Below are 25,801 nucleotides of genomic sequence, written 5' to 3' on the forward strand. Positions count from 1 at the left end.
TCATGCAAACGTGGTGTTAAACACGTGTATATGCACTTCATAAGCCGTATAGATAACTGCAGAAAATCAGATTTTATCAGTAATCATGCACTTGGGTAATCAGATAATGGGAAAACTCCAGGTCTACATGAGTCAGGCAGTAATCAGATTTCTGCTTTGCAACCAGCCAATAAACTCACCGAAGACGACGTGACGTAAACGTAATGTAAAACTCAAACTTACCGCGTTTTTGGTGCAAAACATTGCACCACTTTATCTGAAAATATGAACATAAATCATCTAGAAGATGAGAATATTTAAATCCTTCATTTCGTCAAGCATGTAGTTTCAGCGTCGCTCCAAAAGTGTTTTACTGCGTCTCGCAACAACGCTGCTCGCTTATTTCCAGTACCGCTGTCTGTTTTTGCACATGCGCAGACTGAGAAACCCGAAAGAAATCCGAGTAAGAGTTTACATGCGCTGAGAAATCTGATTACTGAGCTAAAATCCGGCCTCACTTCTTAATCAGATTTCTAGACCTTACTCTGATCTAAGAAATCAGTGTGCGCTGTTTACATGACCTTTCAAATAATCAGATAACTGCAGAAATCAGATTATGATCGGATTAGTAAGTGCGTGTAAACACACTTACTGATTATTCCACGATCAGATCACTGGCTTTTAACCTTGGAGCATTAATAAAGATGTATATCGAACAGCCAATCAGATTGTAGTATGAGAATCAGCCCTTGCTGTGTTCTTTTTAATACACATCTTTTTAAGAGTGCACTCTAAACAAAGCCAGGCCACATCTGCACAGCACAAAAAACACATTTCTGTCTTGAGTCCTTACTGACCACCTACATCGCACCCCAGACTGCAGGTCAGGAAACTAGGCCACCAGTCCAAACTCACACTCAGCCACTCCACTTACACTGGCTGGCAATGAGCAAAATGGCATTTAGAGGCGTTTTTTAACTGTATTATCTCTGTTGTTGAGCTCTGAGCAGAAGGTGCGAAGTCACTGTTTCTGCGGAACCTAATCAGAGAACCTCATCAATCAGTAATACGATTCCAGAGAAGCCTCCGCGAGTGAATTTCACTGCTCGAGTGTGTGCAGAGAGAAAGGACATCACACACTCGTTCCTGGGAAGAACAGATAGAGTGAGGGAGGAGTGTGTATCCATTTAAGTGCAGGAAAAGGAAGAACTGACCCTTACTTCCGGGTACCTGCGCGTTTATTCATGCAGCCTCCTGCTGTTCATTTCCTGTGTGACGTGTCCTAACGCTCGAATGGACGCCCCCTCGCACACGAGCGCAGTGAGCAAAGTTTCCACTGTCTTCTCTATCCAGCTTCTGTCCTCAGTTTCAGAGCTACCTACAAGCTGCGGTGACGTCCGTAAACAGTGCAGCGCTACTCTCAGTGCCCAGCTGACACAATCTGGAGCAAAGAAACTGAATTATGACGTCGGCTGATGAAAATCCATCTGAAGAATAACCACCCCACTGATGAATGGTTACCATGGTTACACTACATATATTTCTGTGATTACACCAAACCCTTTTCCATGGTTACACTATGCCCATATTCACTGTTACGCTACACACTTTTTGGTGGTTACGTTTCACCCATTATCATGATTAAGCTACATCCATTTCCATGGCTGCGCTATACTCATTTCTATGGTTACGCCGCACCGCTTTACAGGGTTACACTGCACCCATTTCCATGGTTATACTGAACCCCTTTCCATGGTTACACTAAGCCCATTTCCATGGTTACGCCACACCCATTTCCATGGTTACACTAAGCCCATTTCCAGGGTTACACTGCACCCCTTTCCATGGTTACGCTGCACCCCTTTCCACGGTTACGCTGCACCCCTTTCCACGGTTACGCTGCACCCATGGCCATGGTTAGGCTGCACCCACTTTCAGGGATACGCTGCACCCATTCCCAGGTTTACGCTGCACCCCTTTCCATGGTTACGCTGCACCCCTTTCCATGGTTACACTGCACCCATTTCCATGGTTACGCTGCACCCCTTTCTACGGTTACGCTGCACCCCTTTCCACGGTTACACTGCACCCCTTTCCACGGTTACACTGCATTTCCATGGTTACATTGCAACCATTTCCATGGTTGCACTGCACCCATTTCCATGGTTACATTGCAACCATTTCCATGGTTGCACTGCACCCATTTCCATGGTTACATTGCAACCATTTCCAGGGTTACACTGCACCCCTTTCCACGGTTACGCTGCACCCATGGCCATGGTTAGGCTGCACCCACTTTCAGGGATACGCTGCACCCATTCCCAGGTTTACACTGCACCCCTTTCCACGGTTACGCTGCACCCATGGCCATGGTTAGGCTGCACCCACTTTCAGGGATACGCTGCACCCATTCCCAGGTTTACACTGCAACCATTTCCAGGGTTACACTGCACCCCTTTCCACGGTTACGCTGCACCCATGGCCATGGTTAGGCTGCACCCACTTTCAGGGATACGCTGCACCCATTCCCAGGTTTACACTGCAACCATTTCCAGGGTTACACTGCACCCCTTTCCATGGTTACACTGCACCCATTTCCATGGTTACACTGCACCCCTTTCCATGGTTATGCTGCACCAATTTCCAGGGTTACACTGCACCCATTTTCGGGGTTACAATAAGCCCCTTTCCATAGTTACATAGTATGAAGTATTACTGAATTAGAACTACACACTTTATGTTTGAAATCATATTAAACAGTAATATGCTAAATTAAAAAGATTATAATAAATAAAAAAAAACCCAACACAGGAAGTGAATACTGAATGTTAGCTCGCTGCTGGCTAGCTTAATGTTATCTAATGTTTTTTGGTATATGAGTGTGTGTTTATGTGTGTGTCCTAATTATGAAACCATGTGTGTAGATGCTGCTGTGTTAGTGTGTATCGTTGTTTGCGTGTGTGTGTGTAATTTAATCCTAATATCAACCTCAGCAACCCAAAGATCAGCTTTGGCCTCTTTTACTGTGTCTAACAAAAGCCCACATATACACACACACACACACACAGACACACACACACAGAAACACACACACACACACACAGAAACACACAGACAAACACACAGACACACACAGACACAGACACACAGACACACACACACACAGACACACACACACAGCCACAGAAACACAGACACACACACAGACACACACACAGACAAACACACAGACACACACACAGACAAACACACAGACAAACACACAGACACACACAGACAGACACACACACAGACACACACACACACAGACACAAACACACACAGACACACACAGACACAGACACACAGACACACACACACACAGACACACACACAGACACACACACACAGCCACAGAAACACAGACACACACACAGACACACAGAAACACACACACACACACACACACAGACACACACACAGACACACACACACACACACACACACACACACACACACAGACATAGAAACACAGACACACAGACACACAAAGACACACACAGACACACACACAGACACACACACACAGACATAGAAACACAGACACACAGACACACACACACACAGACACACACACACAGCCACAGAAACACACACACACACACACACACACACACACACACACAGACAGACACACACAGACATAGAAACACAGCCACAGAGACACACACCGACACACACCGACACACACACACACAAAGACACACACAGACACACACAGACACACAAAGACACACACCCACACACAAAGACACACACAGACACACACACACAGACACCTCTCCTACCTGAGGCACCCATTACATTATTTAAAATGACTTTTTTTCTGTGAAATGAAAGTGTTTCTGCCTGTAAAACTCACCATATCTTTATAATAAATGAAAATGACCACAAATACAGTAAAAAAGTAACAATAATTTCTGATTTCTGAAAAAGTAGTTGATATGTTATGAGCCGGTCAGAAGAACAACGTTTGGTTCTAGATTTATCCTGAACGCCTCCAGCCATCACACAGAATTAATTCCATCAGCAGTACCTGATTTGACATAATGGTGTATTGATTAGATAAACCAGATATTGGATAATAACCAATAATAATACTGGGCTTCCTTGAGGAGAGGTTTGGTTAAACAAACACACTGACTAATATAAAATCACTACTTACTGCACTAATGTTATTTGTATTTATTACAATGTTAGTGTTTTTCAAATAAAAGAACACATGAATATTTACTGCCCAGATAAACAGCTTTTTAAATTGAATTCTTAATTATAATAATTATTTTCAGAAGATTATATTGGCTTATAGCACACTTTATTATATTAATACTGACGTCATTTTTACTTTTAGTTCAGATTTAGATTCTTTATTTCTTTACTTCTTTAGTAGAGTATATGGGGATTATATGTCCACACGTTGGGGTGGGGGTCCCTAAGAAGGTACAATATGCCCATCTATCCAGACACCACAACACCACTGTATGTTGGTCCATCCTTCATTGAAAGTGTACACAATGTAAAGGGTTTGAAAAATTTTCTAACGACAGCAATGATTTATACACACATTTGCGCCATGCTGAGTCATTAGCAAGTGTACACACACACCCACACACACAGCTGTTCTGTTCAGTCCTTATTGAAGGTCATTTTTCCCCCCACATATGAACATGTCACTGTAATTATTAGCGTGCCTCCCTGGTATTTACGAGAGCAGATACTGTGGTAATGTCCAGCAGCCTGAGTCAGAGCAGAAGCACGTTCTGGCTCAGAGAACGAGCCGCAGAGGGTTAAGGAGCCTGGCTGACTTCAACTTGGCTAGAAAACGCGCTCAGTTACAACTATAGAGCTAACAGAGGGCTTTGGGTTCAGCGTGAACCAAAAGAGGAAGAAAAAAAAAATAATATCTGGGTATATAGCAGAGAGAGAGAGAGAGAGAGAGGAGAGAGAGAGAGAGAGAGGAGAGAGAGAGAGAGAGAGAGGTAGCCCAGTAATGGTAAATATTAAACGTCTATAAGATCAGACCTGGGAAAACCCTAGGGCTGAATCTCAAATGGCTCAATGCTCCCTACATAGTGCAATATGAGTTATGAAATTCTGTCTTTTCCACCCTAATATTGCGCTTTATGTCCAGTATGAACTGAGCTCACATGGCTGAATCCAGAGTGGTTCTGTTAGACTCACTGAGCTCTGTTTAGACGCAGTAGCCGTTACTGTAAGACCTACGTGCTGCGCTGTAGGTAGAAGGGAGCTGTGTGAGATTCTGCCTGAAACAGTTTGCTAGTTTTTTTAAAGGATGGTGTTTATCATTTTATGCAAATGAACTCTTATAAAATATAAAAAAGTATAAAAATATAAAATTTCAAATATTAATAAAAGAAGTAATATTTCTCGGGAGAGTAGAGGACACTGAAGGAAAGAAGAGTGCGTGTAGAGAACACTCGTCAAATTCAGCATTTCTGCTTCTGTAGATAAAGAAAAAAGCACATGATTGAACTGCGTGTTCCCACGAACACGACAAACACACAGAAACAGTCGGCCTGTCTTTAACGGGTCCTTGTGACCTTCTCAGAGGGTCAGCAGTAATAAACAGCAGCGACTGCCATGATAACTGCTTTTACTCCCACGGCTGCTCGAGGTTGGATGAGTGAAGCTCATGCCTGCTGATCCTGACATTGCAAACTCATGTTAAAACAGTGAGTGTGCTTATATGCGCTTAATAATCCGATAACTACAGAAAATCTGATTTTGTCAGTAATCCGATCAACGTGTTTACATGCACTTGAGTAAACAGATAATGGGGAAACTCCAGGTCTACATGAGTGAGACAGTAATCGGATTTCTGCTTTGCAACCAGCCAATAAACTCACAGCTTTTTTTTTACCTAAAAATATGAATACACATCATCTAGACGATGAGAAATATTTAAATGCTTCATTTCCTCGAGAACGTATTTGGTTTCATCGTCGCTCCAAAAGTGTTTTGCTGCACTGCGCGAAAACGCTGCTCACTTATTTCCGTTACTGCAGTCTGTTCTGCACATGTGCAGACTGAGAATCCGAAAGAAATCAGAGTAAGAGTTTACATGCACTGAGAAATCTGATTACTGAGCTAAAATCCGGCCTCTTTATCGGATTATTTAATCGGATTTAATCGGATAGATCGGAGTATGCTGTTCACATGACCATTTGAATAATCAGATAACTGCAGAAATCTGATTATGATTGGATTATTGAGTGGATGTAAACGCACCCAATGAAGGCTTAAGAAAAGAGAGCAGTCGGCCTAAGTGAGCTTATGCTGTAGGCCTGGACGATATTAACCATAATCATCACTCTGAACTTCACTTTGATTTCCATAATGCATGTTTGTGGTCCACAAAAAGATGCATCTGTTCTGTTCTTCAATTCAGTATCAGCAGCAAAGGCTTCACTCTCTAGACGAGGAGGAGGAAGTCTAGCCGTTCACTCACAGCAGCCCAAACCAGCAGCACAGTTAGTAGAGCTTGCAAGTGTTCACCAGTTTGCGGAATTTGGCTCAGAACAAGAGGCGCTACAAAAAAATAATAATTAAAAAACTCACAGAACCTTTCACGTTTACAAAATAAAAATCATTTTAAATGAACAATAAAGTAAAAAAATGGGATTTTTAACCAGTCTTGTGAAAAAGTTGATCCAAATTAAATAGAAGCTACGAACACATTTGTAGGTAGAACATTCAATTATTATTTTTCATTTTATTTTTTACTTTTTTGCATATCATGATACATTTGTTGAGGATCTGAGCTTATTGTGATATGAACTTAAATTCATACCATCCAAACCCAACTAAGCCCAACTAATACAATCATATGCAAAAGTTTGAACACCCCCTGGTCAAATAACATGTTAATTACTTGTTAATTTACTAACTGAACATAAGCTAACACATCCTTTACAGGGAGCACACAGAAATATGGCTTTTTCAGCCAATTTTAGTGAACAATTTCTAATTATTTGCTGAGTTTCATATAAAATAAAGCACAAAATATAAACCCACCCCATCACCCCCCCCAGTAAACATGTTGAATTCAGCTAATAAACAGTAATCATGTATTAAAATGAAGTGTGTTCTCAGTAGAGGATGTGTTCACTTATTTTCAACGTCATTTCATCTAAACTGTTGCATGTGACTGTGTACTGGTTGGCTTATAATGTCAGTGTTGGACAATATCAATATGACCCCCTGTTACACTATAAGACAGTAATACAGACTGAACTGGTGAATCTGAATACAAAACATCACCGAGGTTAAAATAACAAGAAAATGTGGAACGTATCCAAACCTAACTTTTAGCATGAGGTCATGTTATTCGGCACAAACCATCTTTTGTTATCAGACTTTCTAGCCTCGTAAAATTGGAATCGGCCACCGGAGGTTCTTGTTGGTCAGGCCCAAAACCAGCTCAATTTGAGGATTAAGAAATTCATAAGAAATTCATACAAGACTGATATTGAAGCACGCGCTGCCTCTAAGCGTCTGTGCTCTCGTGGAGTGTGTTAAAAACACAAACATTTACTCTTCACCCCAACCTGAGAGTGAAACACCGGTCAGCTAACAGAGCTCAACACAACCCTCACTATTTATTCATTACAGTCACTGAAATTTAAATACTATTCGCTTAAAAACCAGGATATTCAAGAATCAAAGAAGGTTCAAAGACCCATCTCGGCTCTTTGTGACGTCAACAAAGATTCAAAGATTCAAACAGGCATAGATGCACAGACACACACACACACACACACACACACACACACACACAAGAATGCAAGACCCAAACATCACACTGCGCCTCTATATTTGGTTTGAATTTTCTTCTCTAAATAGTGGCGTCTTTGGCAATAGAGAGAGAGAGACGAGAGAGAGAGAGAGAGAGAGAGAGAGAGAGAGAGAGAAAGGTTGAGGGAGATGATAAAGAGCGAGGAAGGAGAGACAGAGAGAGGGAGAAGAGAGAAAGGAAATCAATCAATCTAAATTTTTTTTTTTTAAACAGATAACGCTAATGGTGTGTCAGCTCAGCTAACATTACTTGGCTATTCGTTGTGATACAGTATGATATACTGCAATATGCTGCCACAAGCTAACCTGTTAGTAACAATACGATGATGCGGTACAATGTGAGGTGATTCACTGCCACAAGCTAACATCACAGTTACGATACAATACAATACACTACCATATGCTGTCAAAAGCTAACATGCCAGTTATTTAAGCAACAGAACACGAGAGGGAGTGTGTCATCACAAAATAACATCACGGCTGTGATTTGGTTCCAGGCACGAGCCTAAGGCGATACACACTCCTCGAGTGTTCTATTGCTTTTATACAACAGTTAAATAAATACAGTAATAAATTAATAAACTGGGCCGTGAACGCGGCATTTGATATGTTTTAATGTTCGCAGTTCCTTCACCAAATTATAGTTCCTTAACGAGCAGCTTGTTGCTACGTCAGAGTAACGAGCTCCGCCCACTCGCTGCACAGCCGGCAGTTCGTTCTCCAGCTCCACACAGACCAACTGACAGTTTGGGAATTTAGTGTGGTCTGATCTTCAGAGTCTGACCAAATCGGCTGTCGGTCAAATGTGACCTTAAAAGTGTCCATTTTCTGTTTGTGGCAAAGTAAGAAGTAAAAACGGTCAAATGGCTTGAGCGTCTCCTACAGCTGTCAAAGTCGTTGCTTAGCAACGGCGTCTCAGCAGAGTGATATGGTGTTTGTGAAAAGAACGTGATGTCATGGTGAAATAACAGCACAGTTAGAACGCTTCTCAACCAATCAGCTTGAGCGGCCATAGGTAACATGCCAGTTATGATCCAACAATCTGAAACAATACAATACGCTGTGATACACACTGTCTTTCTGAGAGACCGAGAGATACGAGTGAAGGATGAACTGATCGTTATCTTGTAATTAACTTTGTTTCCATTCTTTTGGTTCAACTTCTTATTATTTCTCTTGTTCATGTTCATAGTTCAGTCCTGACAACATATCATCTCACATCTGTGCCAGTAAACCACAGCTGAAGTTGAACTTTAGAGAGAGAGAGAGAGAGAGAGAGAGAGAGAGAGAGAGAGAGAGAGAGAGAGAGAGAGAGAGAGAGAGAGACCTGCCAAAAGAAGGACAAACAATGGAGAGAAAGTGAATGAGGTGGAGGAGAGCGAGCGAGAGAAGAAGAAGAGTGGAGAGAGGGAAACTGAAAGAATAAAAAAAGCACAGTCAGAGTCTCTCTCTCTCACTCACTCTCTCTCCCCAAATATGGCAGGTTTGTGCCTGACTCTGAGCCATGCGGGCTTTGGCCCGAGTCTGCAGCTCCCTCAGAGCGATTAGATCACACTCCCTCCCTCATATCTCTCTCTCTCTCTCTCTCTCTAACACAAAGACGAGGAGAAGTCATGTTCTTTGTGGGCTCCTCGATGTTTGGTTGTTTTCCTGCTTTAAAACGACTAAAAGTCTGAAAACAACTCAAGTAACACCATCTAAAGTTCAATCCAACCTGTAGAACCCATAACTCATAACCTGGAATCCCAACCCAAACTCTGCCAATCCAAACCCTAGAATCCAAAACTCATAACCTAGAGTCCCAACCCAAATTCTGCCAGTCCATCCCACAGAACCCAAAACTCATAACCTAGAATCCTGACCCAAACCCTGCCAATCCAAACCCTAGAACCCAAAATTCATAACCTAGAATCCCAACCCAAGCCCCACTAATCCAAACCGTAGAACCCAGACCCCACAAGCCAAAACCTAGAGCTCAAAGCAAAGAACAAAACCTCAAACTTCCAGAACGAGTACTCCAAACCCAGAAGTGTAACCTTAGCATAGCGGAGAGGGAGAACAGTTCTATCTGCTGCTGCTGTTTACAGATGTGGAGACTGAGGGTTACAGTAAGAGATCAGGGTGCGTGTTTAGAGAAGACGTTTAAGGAAAAGACTCATTTGGTTTTTTCTCCATGCTGACCTTCCCCCACCACCGCCACCCCCCCTCCCTCTTTTCCCAGAGCGCTTTGGCTCAGAACCAACATACTGGAGAAAATGCAGGAATCCAGGTGGTACAGAATGAATGACTGGATCGCGTGCAGGCGCTCACACACACACACACACACACACACACACACTCACTCACACACACACACACACACACCCCTTCAGAAAAAGAGACTGGTGGGTTTATCGTTATTGGCTACAACACAGCAGATAACGCATTAATAATGGCAGGCTTTTCTGCTCGCGGCGGCTCTGACAGTTAAACCTGTGATCGTCTGACAGTTCAGTGAAGCCTCGGATAGTTTATGACATTATATCACTGATATTATCGGTTACCAGAATTTCTGGCCCTTTAAAATCTTTAAAATCAGCCAAACATTAATCTTAGAACATACGTAATACATAATTCATAACAATAACAAGGAGAAATACGTTCTCCTCCTCCGTCATATCTGTTTATCTCACTTCCTGCCCTTCAATCTCCCTCCCTCCCTGAGAGGGGGGGGTGACAGAGAGAAAGAAAGAAAGAAAGAAAGAAAGAAAGAAAGAAAGAAAGAAGGGTTGAGAACAGAACGGAAGCAAAAAAACAAAAAAGAAAAGAAAGACAGAAAGAAAGAAAGACAGAAAGAAAGAAAGAAAGAAAAAGTTTAAGAAAGAAAGCAAGTGTGTCAGTGTGTGTTTTTACATTACTGAGAAAAGTAAAGAAATATTTGTGTTGATTAAGAGAGACAAAAAGAAAAGAAAGAAAATGCTTGTTTGTGTGCTTTTACATCTTTGAGTAGAGAGAGAGCGAGAGAGGGAGAGAGCAAGCGAGAGAGAGTGAGATAGAGAGACAGAGAGAGAGAGAGAGTGAGCGAGAGAGAGAGAGTGAGCGAGAGAAAGCGAGAGAGAGAGAGAGAGCGAGCGAGAGAGAGCGAGAGAGAGAGACAGAGAGAGAGAGTGAGCGAGAGAGCAAGAGTGAAAGAGAGAGAGAGTGAGCGAGAGAGAGAGAGTGAGAGAGAGAAAGAGCAAAAGAGAGAGAGCGAGCGAGAGAGAGAGCGAGAGAGAGAGAGAGAGCGCGAGAGAGAGAGAGAGAGAGAGAGAGAGAGAGAGAGAGAGAGAGGTTTTGTTAATATTACTGAGTGATCTATATTCCCATGATCCTCTGAGCTGCACCTCCTATTTATAGACACACACTGACTCTCAGCCTCTTCCTCAGATCCGCTCTTATTCCTCCAGAACCTTCCACAGCCGCTCTGCTCAAAACAGAACCAATAAACAGGAGGAAGAGCGAACGGCCTCCAACGTCTTCATCACGCCACAGCCAGACCTCCACCCTGCCCTGAGAACAGGGCTGGGAACTGACCGCCACAAAACTGGAAACACAGCGGCGACAGGCCTCGCCAAAACGGCACTATTTTTGGCTACAGAGCGCAAAATGATAAAGAACAGATGATCGAAACGGAAGAAAAACGTCCTTGCAAAAGTCTCTGCTCTTGTATCTTTGGAGCAGCGTCAAAAGTTTATAGTTTATATTGATTTTTTTTCAATTAAATAACAAAAATACTGACACCGTATGACTGTATATACAAAAATGAACAAAGGTACACTGCTTAGCATAATGCTAAAGTGAACTTCCACCAATTTTTCAAAATTTCTGGATAATTTTGAGATGAGTCATTCAGAGTGGTTTGGTGTGAAATGGTTCAGATGTCTTTACAGTGGTGGTGATAGGAACCAGGGGTCGCCATGACTACAACACAAATATAGACATTTTATTTACTATTCAGAACCACCAGTGAACCTACACGAGTCTTCTGAGTTTCATATTGATGTTGATTATGATAAAATAGTGATAAATTACACAAAAACTTTTTTTGTCTGGGGACTATTTTGCCTCACAACACCCTGCATGTATCCCTCCACCATAAACAGACTTCAAACGCTACATTTTAAGGCTTTTCGAGGCATTAAACTCTTCAGACGTCTGGTTCCTATCACCACCACTGTGAACACCGTGAATGCATTTCATATCGACCCACTCTGAATGACTGTTTACATCCTAATTCGGTCTTAATTTAAAACTGTGTACATCTGATTTTCGCTCAGACCAAATAAACAGCACTTTCGAACGTGTTTATTCTTTAGCTTAAGAGTAAACAACGTGCCTACAGTCCAGTAATTACAGGGAGCTCTGTAGCCGTGGGCAGAGATCATATGTTCAGTCACACGGCAACACAAAAACATCAGTGTTTGTCTGAACTGATTAGTTACACCATCAGTCCTCACGTTGACCACTTTACTGAACGTCCACAGGTCATCAGCTCAACCGAAGAAGCTCCTTGAGCTCTTTACACATTAAAACAGTGCGGTTAAGTGGACCTCACTTACATTTTCTAACTAAAATTATGTAGAGTTTCATACATTTTACACAAAGACAATTTTGCCCTCCTGGCCAGCACAATGATATCAGTTTGAATGTCCGGCCCCCCACTGCGGTGCAACTCCAGGACCATCACTAACAGTTACACTTTAACACACAGCAGAATGAAGAGCTGGTACAGACTGTGTTCTTAATAAACAGCCTCAGGATCATCCTGCACCGTATCCAAACACCCCATCTGTGCTGAAATACTGGCCCTGAGACATTTATAAAACTAAAAGAGGATTAAGTCAAAGAAGGTAAAAACATCTTTCTCCAGAACTTTCTAGAAGGCGAGCTCCGGTTATAAAACATGCTTATTTAGCATGGCCCATTCAGCATTAGGTAACAGCTCTCTCCTGCTGGGCCTGCTGCTCTACGAAACACTTTAATCATTAAACTCTGGATTTACAGCGGCAGGAAGCCGTCCACTCTCGCGAGACTGTCCGTCAAAAGTTTGGGGACACCTGGCCTCCTTTTCAAATCGGAATTTTCCTGCTGTTTTTAATTAAGTAAGAATTCCTGCAAAAGTTTTGTCGACATAAAGCAGCTACATGCTAATCCTTTGGGTATATTGAGCTTCATGTTCACCAAAGTATCTTTCTTGGTATGAAAAGCAGGCCTAATGACTGATTTAACAGTTTTCGTTTCCAAACTATTGTTAAAAAAAGTACATGTTGAAACTCTTTTGGCCCAAAGGTGGTTTAAATGTTTCAAGAGTGAAAATGCATGGGATAAACCCAAACCAACATGGTTACCAATACTGGCACTCATATGTGATATGTATGATATTGCTTTCCACTAAATAAACCTGTTTTGCCTCGTAAGTTACTACAATCCAAGACAAAAAAAACAAAACAAAACAAAAAAAGGTCATTTGAATTAGAAACATTCTGAAAAGGCAGGTATTCTGAAAATTTAGACGCAGCCATGCATGGCCGTTCTGTAGCAGCTGCTAACACAGAGTAAACTGACACTATGAGCCTACACAGGTCACAGGGGTCACTGACCCTGGCCAGCCTAATCCAGGACGAGAGTAAATTGAACAAAAATGGAGATACATGTTTTTTTGGGGACAGCAACTTATATGTATATTTTATCGTCGCTGTCCAATGAAAAACAAAAATCTCCAAAATAGTAACTTTACAGTAGAGGGCAAAAATATTCTTTACTTTCAATGTAAGTTAATGGAAAAAGTTTTTTTTCTAAGGAATTTTGGAGCATTTCTATTGGTCCAATCATCATGAAATTTTCACATAATGTAAAAGACAGTTGCTGAGCTCAAATGATGCAGAAAAGTAAAAATCGCAAAAAATGGAGAAAAATGTTTTTCATTGGACAGCAACTATACATATATATATATATATGACTGCTGTCGGATCGAAATCTCATATTTCCAAAATGATAACTTTACAGGAAAAGGAAAAAACAAACTTTACTTGTAATCTAAGTCAATGGAACCAGATTTTTTTCCCCCCCAAGTCATTTTGGGCTGTTTCTTTTGGTCCATTCATCATGAAATTTACATACAATGTAAAGAGTAACAGACATTCAAAACATTCATCAAATTTTGTTCCAAAGCAGCGATATAGGTAATCACCCTATACTATACCAATAAGAGTCCTTGGGCAAGACTCCTAACACGACCTTCGCCTACCTGTGTAAAATGAAATCAAACTGTAAGTCGCTCTGGATAAGAGCATCTGCCAAGTGTCGTAAATGTAAAGGTTAATGTTAATGTAAGGTGTGAACAGGCCCTTAGGCACCTAAACACATTTTCATATATCTACAATCAACAGTAGCTGGGGGGGCGGAGTTTGTTTTGCAATCGGTCAGTTCTAATCATGAACTGTTCAGTAATGAGCTGATGAGTTGAGCTGCACCAGTTGAATGGAAGCAAATGCTGCATTTACCCTCCAGAACTGGACTGGAGTCAGAGAGGCTTGTTTTAAACTGTTTCCTTAGTTATGATAAATAAACACAACATACTTTCAGTTCTGGCCCTTCTTTGCTGGAACAGAACCACACCCAGAGGCCAAAACATGCAATCTTAAGTCCTAAAAAGGCAGTTCTATAGTATTACAGACATCAGCGTAAGGACGTTCCTGAACTGAGCGATGGTTTGCTATCAGTTCATCAGGTCAGTGATGGATAAAGTGGACGGAGTCGTCCGTTAAAACACAACAAAAATCCTTTTGAATTAACCTGCCAACAATGAATCATATTGGGATCACTGTTAAAGCCAGCAATTCACATGCCCAATAAAAAGCAGGACAGAGGTAACAGAGAGAGAGAGAGAGAGAGAGAGAGAGAGAGAGAGAGAGAGAGAGAGAGAGAGAGAGAGATACAGTAGGTTATATTTTCATATCAGCAGCGTTGTTCTTTCCCCCGCTAAGTGCAACTTTGTCTTTTATGGAATGGCTGCTGTTGCAGTGAATGAGAACCAGATGTGAGCTGGAGGACGGAGTTGGATTGCGGGATAAAAATAGGCCCAGATAGAGGAGTAGCACACTTCCACTGAGGAGCTGGAGACCAGGCTGAGCTCCAATGGAGGGGCAGTGGATATACAAACCAGTGCACATCTACATAAAACATCTAAAGGAAATTTCTGGCTTAATTTTTTCACCTAAACATCCCTTCAGCTTAAAGAAACTGTGAAAAACCACTTCAGTGAAATATTTCACTGGAAAGTGGGACAAAAACAGGAGAAAACTGAGTTAAAAGTAGCACAGGCCTATTCAAAGCCATCTCAATCCTATAGGTTTAACGTTGTCACTATGGTAACCAGGAGTATCATAACCTTGAGAATTCATTTTTTTAAGTCATGCTTCATAATGTTTAAATATATTACTCAGGACTAAAGGCCTGAATCTCAGTGGAGATCAGCATCAATCACTGCCATTGCAGTGTTTCCTAACAGCATCTGAGAGAAAAAGCAAATGATTCGATCACTTTATATCTACCACTGTGTACCACACAACCGCAAAACCAAAATACTACTGAAAGCAGTTTCCATCCACTCCAATGGTCAGTTCTGGTTCAATCCACTCCAATGCTCATGCTGTGCTTTATCGTACAGATTAGCATTTATACTGTATTACATATACACACCCTGTACTATATGGTATAATTGCTGTACTACATTACATACTATACTATATAATATATACTATGCTATGTACTATAATACAGCATTTATACCATATAGTACAGTGTACAGTATAAATGCTAATCTGTATGATATAGCACAGCATTTATACTATATCTCTATCACTGTGTACCACACAAAAATACTACCGAAGCCGTTTCCATCCACTCCAATCTGTGCAGGTACAGTATAAATGCTGTGCTTTATCATATAGATTACCATTTATACTGTATTACATATACACACTGTACTACATGGTATAAATCCTGTACTATGTTACATACCACAGTATATAATATATATTATAAAACGGAGAGTTCCGGACTAAAATCTGACTGGCTGAGCCGCGTTCGAAGCCGTTGTAAAATCCATGATATACCACTCATATGACCGCTTCAAACCCTTGTGCTGTTAATGGAATGATCTTTGACTCTAATGCTGCTCACGTAGACCACCGAGCATATTAATGAAGCAAGAACCCGTTTTTTGTATAAACAGAGTGGCTGACAACTTATGTTCTTAACTAGAACTAGGCTGGTCAGCTAGCTAACAGGCTAAAAGATAGCAAACAGCATAACTGAGTCCATCATTAATATCACAGGCTTGAATTAAAGTCCTTATGGTATGATTAACTGTAAAACGGCAGTATAAAAGTCTAAAAATGTCACTTCAAATGTCCGTGTTTCAGTCAGAAGTCGCGTCAAACCCAGGCTGAATCCCAAACGACTCCCTAAATAGTGTTCTAGCTATGAAAGTTTAGAAATTCTATCCTCTACAGCCAAACAGTGCATCGCGTATCGAGTGTGGATGAGTCCCAAACGACTGTTTCTTAGCTGTATTTTGGTCTGTTGGGCTGCAGGATCCAGTATTTAAATTCCTACATAGTGCACTATGTAGGGAGCAGGGAGCCGTTTGAGACACAGCCCCAGCGTGAGAAGAGGGCACCACTGGATTGGTGCTAAATAAGACTCATGGTGGTGATTTGCTGACCTAAAAGTACTTATAAAGCAAAAGTTTTTGCATAAACAGTGCTGTTATATGTTCATTCTTACATGACAAAAACGTAAAAAAATCCACGGTCCATGGTTGCGTGGCAACGATACCGTACTCTAAAGAAACTATATTTCTTGGCGGAGCACTTGTTGATTATTGTTAACAATAACTTTAATTACTTTCTGAAATATCGTGTATTTTATCATATTTTATGTTGGCCGCCATTTTATAAAGGGAATAAGCCACTTGAGGCTGTGTGTTACTGCGATTTTATCACGGGAAGGGAGTTTTGGGCACTGTGCTTCATGTCGTGCCTAAGAACACCCTTTCCATGGCCTCTCGTGGCTCATTGCTTTAGTACCGATTGTACTACTTAGTATATATGCAGTACTATACTATACAATACAATATATATTACAAAGTATACGTGCTGGACTATTGTACAGTATATAATAGAAGGTATAAATGCTGTACTACACTATATACACTTGTGTGTAAAAGTTTGAGTGCCCTGTACAAATCATGTTTTGTTGATTTTCTAAGCGTAAATAAGTAAATAACACATCCTCAGCAGAGAACACACTTGTTCAATAAACATTTTAATACACAGTTACTGTTTATTTGCTGAATTCAACATGTTGAGTGAAAAAATAAAACATCAAACGAGGAAAAAAAAGAGGCCTGTGCAAAAGTTATGGCACATTTTATATTTTATGTTCTCCCCAATATGTTACACTCAGCAAATAGAAATTGTGGCCTAAAATGTGCAGAAAGGCACCATATTTAAGTCTGTCCCCTGTGGAGGATGTCTTAACTTATTTTCACCTAGAAATCAACAAAACATGCCATTTGACCAGGGGTGCCAAAAATTTTGCATGCGACTGTAGTACAAAATATACTATAAAGTATAAGAGTCAGACCATATTGTGCTCCAGTGCAAAACTAAAGAAACCAAACCTGTATTGGCAGACTGACTACATTTTGGACAAGGAGGGGAAGCTGTGTACAGTGCATTTTTACTGAACTATTGCTTTAGCATAACTTCTGCTACAACAACAAGTGTTGCTAATTCTGATGCTAATATTTGACTCTGCAGCTGCCAGAAGTGTAATGATTTGGAACGAGACCATTTCAGAAAGGTCTGCAGGTCATTCTTTAATGCACGGTTACCGACATGGCAACGTTCATTTTGTTCCCCTGAAACACGCGGCTAAAACTGGGCTTCCATTCATCACAGGGTGACATACAAATGTGAGCCCTGCCACCAAAATCATTAAAACCCCATGAGGATGAAAAACGCCACTCCCGCTTCCCTTTAAGGGGCCGATTCTGAAAGAAGGATAGGTTAAAAGACGGCCGCAAACACTGTGTTATTACAGCTGCATCTGTCCAGCTATTTATAAAGCACACAGAGGAAAGCTGAAGGGGATCAGACACAGCAGTGCTGCTGGAGTTTTTTTAAACACTGTGTCCACTCACTGTCCACTCTATTAGACACTCCTACCTTGTCAGTCCACCTTGTAGATGTAAAGTCAGAGACGATAGCTCATCTGCTGCTGCACAGTTTGTGCTGGTCATCCTCTAGTCCTTCATCAGTGGTCGCAGGACGCTGCCCACAGGACTCTGTTGGCTGGATAGTTTTGGTTGGTGGACTATTCTCAGTCCAGCAGTGACACTGAGGTGGTTAAAAACTCTAGCAGCACTGCTGTGTCTGATCCACTCAGACCAGCACAACACACACTAACACACCACCACCACGTCAGTGTTACTGCAGTGCTGAGAATGATCCACCACCCAAATAGTACCTGCTCTGTGAGGGTCCATGGGGGTCCTGACCACTGAAGAACAGGGTAAAAGGGGGCTAACAAAGTATGCAGAGAAATAGATGGACTACAGTCTGTAACTGTAGAACTACAAAGTGCACCTATATAGTAAGTGGAGCTGATAAAATGGACAATGAGCGTAGAAACAAGGAAGTTTTCCTAATAAAGTGCCTGGTGAGTGTATGTAAATTGGTTTTAGTGACATCACAGTAACAATGGATTCAAAATGGGCATTTTTTGCAGCTTAGTTTTCATACATCAACTGACTTGACTGGGAGTGAATGGTACTGTTCATGCTACAAATGATATGCGGTCATATACATGAAAAAACATTGGGAAAGAAGTGAACATACACTCCTGCCATATGAGCACAATTGGACTTGGATAACTCTGATATGCCAGCAATCCAGGGCAGCCAATCTGAAACACTCACAAATGCATGGCCGCACACACATAGTAATACCAAACTCTGGGGTCTTATTACATGATCCTAGAAACAGACCCCTTATTCATGCGAGGTCAATCTGAGTATAATGGCAGGATTTACCACTGTCCCACAGCTATCATCCCTGATGGACAACTCTGTGCAGGGGAAGCCTCTATTTCCCCAGCCGGCTTTCCGACACTCATACAATCAGCAATCATTACCATTATTCCAATTATCATTAGCTGGGAAATTAGGGTCATTAGGATTGGCCAGAGCTTGATTCGGAAAGGTCCAGCCAAAGGACAGTGGGACCTCTACCCTCTGGATGAGAAAAGTCCATGGATGAGGTTACATGTAAACATATCCATCCAAAAAACATACGACGCACGCAGTAAAGACAGACGTTTTAATGCGACACGCGCAAACAATTACACCCTATTGAGAACGTTTCATCAGCAATGCTGTCTGAAGCGCTGGATCACCAAATGGACAGTGGCTCTGAGACCTCAGTCTCAGAATACTCAATTTTACAAAGACATCTGAATCAGAAGCAACATTACTGTGGAACAGAGTGCAGTGAAATTTGGTCAGTCTTTGACCACCAGTATTGGCAGCGGTACATTAAAATGTGCCCATCAAGCCTAATGCTTAGGCTGGCAATGCTACTGGCAACTGACTCAGGGAAGAAAAGGTCCCTACATTCTACCCAAATGGGTTCTGGAAGCAACACTTTCCTTGTCCACGAAGGAAATGTTGCAACCATTAGATCCACAGTCCAGAACAGGATGTTAAACAGTGAGTTAATCAAGCTTTATTCCTCCCAAACACATCTCTGCAATGTTTTATGATTCAAAGCTATTAATGTAATTGCTTCTGTAATTTTCAGCCCTTTAGCGGTGGAAAAGGGCATTTTGTCCAGTCCTTCACAATGCATTCACTATAAAACAACCCGAGTCAGTTTATTTGTTTGCGCACTGTCTTGTCTCTAACGATGCGTAGCTTGTCTTGGAGAGGTACACTCTACATTTAAAGCCCAAGATTCTCAAACATCAAACACAATATTCACCAGAACACAACATTCTCCTACAACTCAACACTCTCCAACAAAAACAACGCTACAAACACCAACAAAGCAAACGTTCTCAAACATCATAGAACCAAATATTCTCCAAAAACCCAACATTCTCAAACACCATCAGATCAAAGATTCTCCAACAAACCAAATGTTCTACATCCAACCAACGATTCTACAAAACACCCACAAATCAAAAATTCCCCAACAAACCCGACACTCACCATGAAACACTACCATTCTCCAAACACCAACAAACCCAACATTCTCCAACAAATACCATCAAATCCAACATTTTCCATCGAACCAAACGTTACCCATCAAACCAAGATTCTACAAATACCATCAAATCCAACATTCTCCAACAAACACTAACATTCTCCAACAAACCCAACATTCTACAAAAACACTAACATTCTCCAACACTATCAAATCCGACATTCTCCAAACAAATTCATATCAACATTCTCCAACAAACACTAACATTCTCCAACACTAACATTTTCCAACAAACCCTAACATTCTCCAACAAACCCTAACATTCTCCAACAAACACCAACATTCTCCAACAAACACCAACATTCTCCAACACTAACATTCTCCAAACCCTAACATTCTCCAAACCCTAACATTCTCCAACAAACACTAACACTCTCCAACAAACCCTAACATTCTCCAACAAACACTAACATTCTCCAACAAACACTAACATTCCCCAACAAACACTAACACTCTCCAACAAACCCTAACATTCTCCAACAAACACCAACATTCTCCAACAAACACCAACATTCTCCAACACTAACATTTTTCAACAAACCCTAACATTCTCCAAACAACACTTACATTCTCCAACAAACACTAACATTCTCCAACAAACACTAACATTCTCCAACAAACACTAACATTCCCCAACAAACACTAACACTCTCCAACAAACCCTAACATTCTCCAACAAACACTAACACTCTCCAACAAACACTAACATTCTCCAACAAACACTAACATTCCCCAACAAACACTAACATTCTCCAACAAACACTAACATTCACCAACAAACCCTAACATTCTGCAACAAACCCTAACATTCTCCAACAAACCCTAACATTCTCCAACAAACACTAACATTCGCCAACAAACACTAACATTCTCCAACAAACCCTAACATTCTCCAACAAACACTAACATTCTCCAACAAACCCTAACATTCTCCAACACTAACATTCTCCAACAAACACTAACATTCACCAACAAACACTAACATTCTCCAACAAACACTAACACTCTCCAACAAACCCTAACATTCCCCAACAAACCCTAACATTCTCCAACAAACCCTAACATTCTGCAACAAACCCTAACATTCGCCAACAAACCCTAACATTCCCCAACAAACCCTAACATTCTCCAACAAACACTAACATTCTCCAACAAACACTAACATTCTCCAACAAACACTAACATTCACCAACAAACCCTAACATTCTGCAACAAACACTAACATTCTCCAACACTAACATTCTCCAACAAACACTAACATTCCCCAACAAACACTAACATTCCCCAACAAACACTAACATTCCCCAACAAACACTAACATTCCCCAACAAACACTAACATTCCCCAACAAACACTAACATTCCCCAACAAACCCTAACATTCCCCAACAAACACTAACATTCCCCAACAAACACTAACACTCTCCAACAAACCCTAACATTCCCCAACAAACACTAACACTCTCCAACAAACACTAACACTCTCCAACAAACACTAACACTCTCCAACAAACCCTAACATTCTCCAACACTAACATTCTCCAACCCCATCAAATCTAACATTCTCCAACATAAACCAACAAACCCATAATTCTTTAACAGACCCAACATTATCCAACACAAAACATCACACTCGGCATTCTCCAACATACACAATACTCAGTGCTGCACCTGTGTTTGATTATTAGCAGTCTCTAGAATGTTCCCTGTTTCCTCTTTTCCTGAACATTATAAAGCCAAACAGCAACATTACAACGTTCCTGTTTGTGGGGAAACATGAGAATCAGAACATTAAAATAATAAATCCTAACCGCACACATATCAGATCTACGCTGCTGCATTTTCCCTTTCAACAAAAAGCACAACATGGAAATAACATCAGTTCCTGAAGAGTCAAAGTCACCACTATGACAGCTTGACCTCTCAGAGACACTTAATCACAGCCATCAGCTCACACGTCTGCTTAACGTGTTACTTACACGGATTTCATTAAACGCCAAGTGCACGTCAGAAGCTGACCACACGCTGCATGGCACTGCAGTTTGTTTTTCATGCAAATCTCTGCGGTCAGACTTAACATTACCCCACAAGCTGAGTGGGGGTGCAACCTCACACTGAAGGGGGAGCGCAGAGAGAAGAAAACATGGAGTCTAAAATAAACGAAAGAAAAATGCAGGGCTGATATTAGGTAGATTTCGCTGTCAAATAAATCATGACACACGAGCAGCTGGGTTCAGATCCGCACACACAAAAGCAGCTTGTGGCCACGACGCGTACTCTCTCCCTCTGATCACTCCACTGCGAGCCATACTTTTCGGAGAGGCACACGCAGAGGCCTCTTTCAAACAGCATGGGTTACCAATCAATTTAGTAGAGCGAGGAGAAACATATGTCTCAGAAAAATAAGAGTGAGTGAGAGAGAGAGTGAAAGAGAAAGACAGAGCGGGGAATAAATGACCAACTTAGGCCACAGAGAGAACAAGATGTAGTGCAGAGTTGCCTCAGCCTCATCAGTACCAAGTTTTTGCTTGCCCAAACTGAGCTGGCATGGGGAGGCGTCCTCACATGCCCCTTGAGGGATGGAGGAATAGGGTGGGGGTAGCTGGGACATGCGGCAGGGTGCCAGTCTCCCCTCATTGCCGTGCCGGCCCCTCGGATGCCCGATCCTGTGCCAAGCCTTCATTCCAACCCCTCCAATTGTTTTCATTTCTTATTTCAATAACATTTCTGCCGAAAACCTTTTCTATCTTAAGGCTTTTCGGAGCAGAGCCGGAGAGAAGGAACAGGCTGAAAAAGGAAAAGGAAAACCGAGGGCTATTTTAGGACTGTCAAACATTGCTCCGAAGAGCCACACAAAATCAGTCCTGAAGGCCCGTAACATGGCGTGAAACCCAAACACAGATAATCAAACACAGCAACGCCATTTGCAGTGCTTAACGTGTGACGTCAGCCTCCTGTCGCTTCGGATGTTTTGGCAAGTCCAGTATGTAATGTATGTGCACGATGTGGGGTTAGCGTTACCTGCGGTGAGTAGGCCAGCGCTGACATCACTGCTTTGTGCACAGTAAAAAGCTAACCTGCTCTACAGAGCATTCCAGAAGTTCACCTCCATGGCAAGGCATCTGCACAGTCCATTAACCAGCCAACAAACAGAATAATCACCAAACACAACATGGTCAGCACTGGAGGCTGTTTTAGTGCAAAACTACACTGTTTGCTCTTACGCTACACCGGGAACATACAAGAACAGTGCTGAAAGGGAACGGACAGCAGCGATAAAGAGCTCCCCTAAAAGCTTCATTACAGTCAGACTAGGCATGGTGTTATCTAAAAGTCTGGCTTTGACCTGAACGCAGTTAGTCCAGCGAGTCTGATTCCAGTCTGACCACTGTTAGCATTCGGTAAGAGTAGATAGTATTAGCTAAGATTCATATAATGACCTGACCACGGTTAGCATACAGCTAAGAGTCTGATTATGATCTGAACACAGTTAAGCATACAGCTAAGAGTCTGATTATGACCTGAACACAGTTAAGCATACAGCTATGAGTCTGATTATGACCTGAACACAGTTAAGCATAGAGCTAAGAGTCTGATTATGGCCTGCACACAGTTAAGAATACAGCTAAGAGCCTGATTATGGCCTGAACACAGTTAGCATACAGCTAAGAGCCTGATTATGACCTGAACACAGTTAAGAATACAGCTAAGAGTCTGATTATGACCTGAACACAGTTAAGAATACAGCTAAGAGTCTGATTATGACCTGAACACAGTTAGCATACAGCTAAGAGCCTGATTATGACCTGAACACAGTTAAGAATACAGCTAAGAGCCTGATTATGACCTGAACACAGTTAGCACACAGCTAAGAGCCTGATTATGACCTGAACACAGTTATGAATACAGCTAAGAGTCTGATTATGACCTGAACACAGTTAGCATACAGCTAACAGTCTGATTATGACCTGCACACAGTTAAGCATACAGCTAAGAGTCTGATTATGACCTGAACACAGTTAAGCATAGAGCTAAGAGTCTGATTATGGCCTGCACACAGTTAAGAATACAGCTAAGAGTCTGATTATGGCCTGAACACAGTTAGCACACAGCTAAGAGTCTGATTATGGCCTGCACACAGTTAAGAATACAGCTAAGAGTCTGATTATGGCCTGAACACAGTTAGCAAACAGCTAAGAGTCTGATTATGACCTGCACACAGTTAAGAATACAGCTAAGAGTCTGATTATGACCTGCACAGTTAAGAATACAGCTAAGAGTCTGATTATGGCCTGAACACAGTTAGCACACAGCTAAGAGTCTGATTATGACCTGCACACAGTTAAGAATACAGCTAAGAGTCTGATTATGACCTGAACACAGTTAGCAAACAGCTAAGAGTCTGATTATGACCTGCACACAGTTAAGAATACAGCTAAGAGTCTGATTATGACCTGCACAGTTAAGAATACAGCTAAGAGCCTGATTATGACCTGAACACAGTTAGCAAACAGCTAAGAGCCTAAATATGACCTAAACACAGCTAGCAACAGCTACAAGTCATATTGCAGTCTGACCACTGACTAATATTTGCTAAGTGCAATTAGTATTAGCAAAGAGTCTGACTATGACCTTCATATAGTTAGCATTAGCCAAGACTCTGACTACAACCTAAACACAGACAGCACTAGTGTCTGACTACGACCTAGGGGTGGACGATGTGACAAAAACAGTTTATCACAATACTTCAGGACATTTTTACGATTGACATGCTTCACACTATTTCAGTTTTATTTCATTAGTTGGGACTGACAAAAAAGAATCGGTAGTTCCACATACAAAAATAATTCAATAATTTAATAATAATAATAATAATAATAATAATAATAATAATAATAATAAAAAAACAACTACAATGATTTTTCATTGCAATTAACCGCACTGCAATTAATCCAATCAGCCTTATTATGCTCACTTTGTATTAAAACGTAGTTAGTGTTCTTGACGATATCCATATGCTCAGAATAGTGTATTGTGACTTAATTTATCACAATAACGATAAAATATCATGATATTCCCCACCCCTACTACGACCTGAACACAGTCGGTATTAAGAATCTGACTCTGATCTGAAAACAGGTAGCTCAGTTAGCCTGCTTATAACCTTAGCCCTGTCAGCAATACCTCCTTTTCATATTCGCCATAAAACATAATTTCAGCCTGTTTTTATACGTCCCTCAGTTCAGGCATGAATTTTATACATTTTAAATAAATGTAAAAAATATGAATATTCGAATTACATCGTAATTATTTTTCATTAAAATACTACACATAATAATAGTTGATTTCCATTCCCTGACAGAACGGCCACTAGGAGGCCTGCAGTAAAGGGTCAGCTAAGAGGCTGACTATGACCTGACCACAGTTAGCATTAACAAAGTGCTTGCTTATGGTTTGCATTAGCAAAGCATTTGATTATAGCGTAACTAAAGATAGCATTAGCGAAGAGTCCGCAGCCTGACTGCACTTAGCATGAGCCAGTTGTCTGATTACAGCCTGTCTGACAACAGTTAGAATTAGCTAAGAGCCTGATTGCAGCCTGACAACAGTTATCATTAG

At 41.4% G+C, this 25,801-nt stretch overlaps 1 protein-coding gene across 1 annotated transcript in view; it reads right to left on the minus strand.

The window, feature by feature from the left end:
* Positions 1–25,801, minus strand: part of LOC118817921 (rho guanine nucleotide exchange factor 17-like) — a 165,374-nt gene that overhangs the window by 109,556 nt on the left and 30,017 nt on the right. The window lies entirely within an intron of this gene.

This window comes from Colossoma macropomum, unplaced genomic scaffold (genome assembly GCF_904425465.1).
Source record: "Colossoma macropomum unplaced genomic scaffold, Colossoma_macropomum, whole genome shotgun sequence".
NCBI classification, from domain to species: Eukaryota; Metazoa; Chordata; class Actinopteri; order Characiformes; family Serrasalmidae; genus Colossoma; species Colossoma macropomum.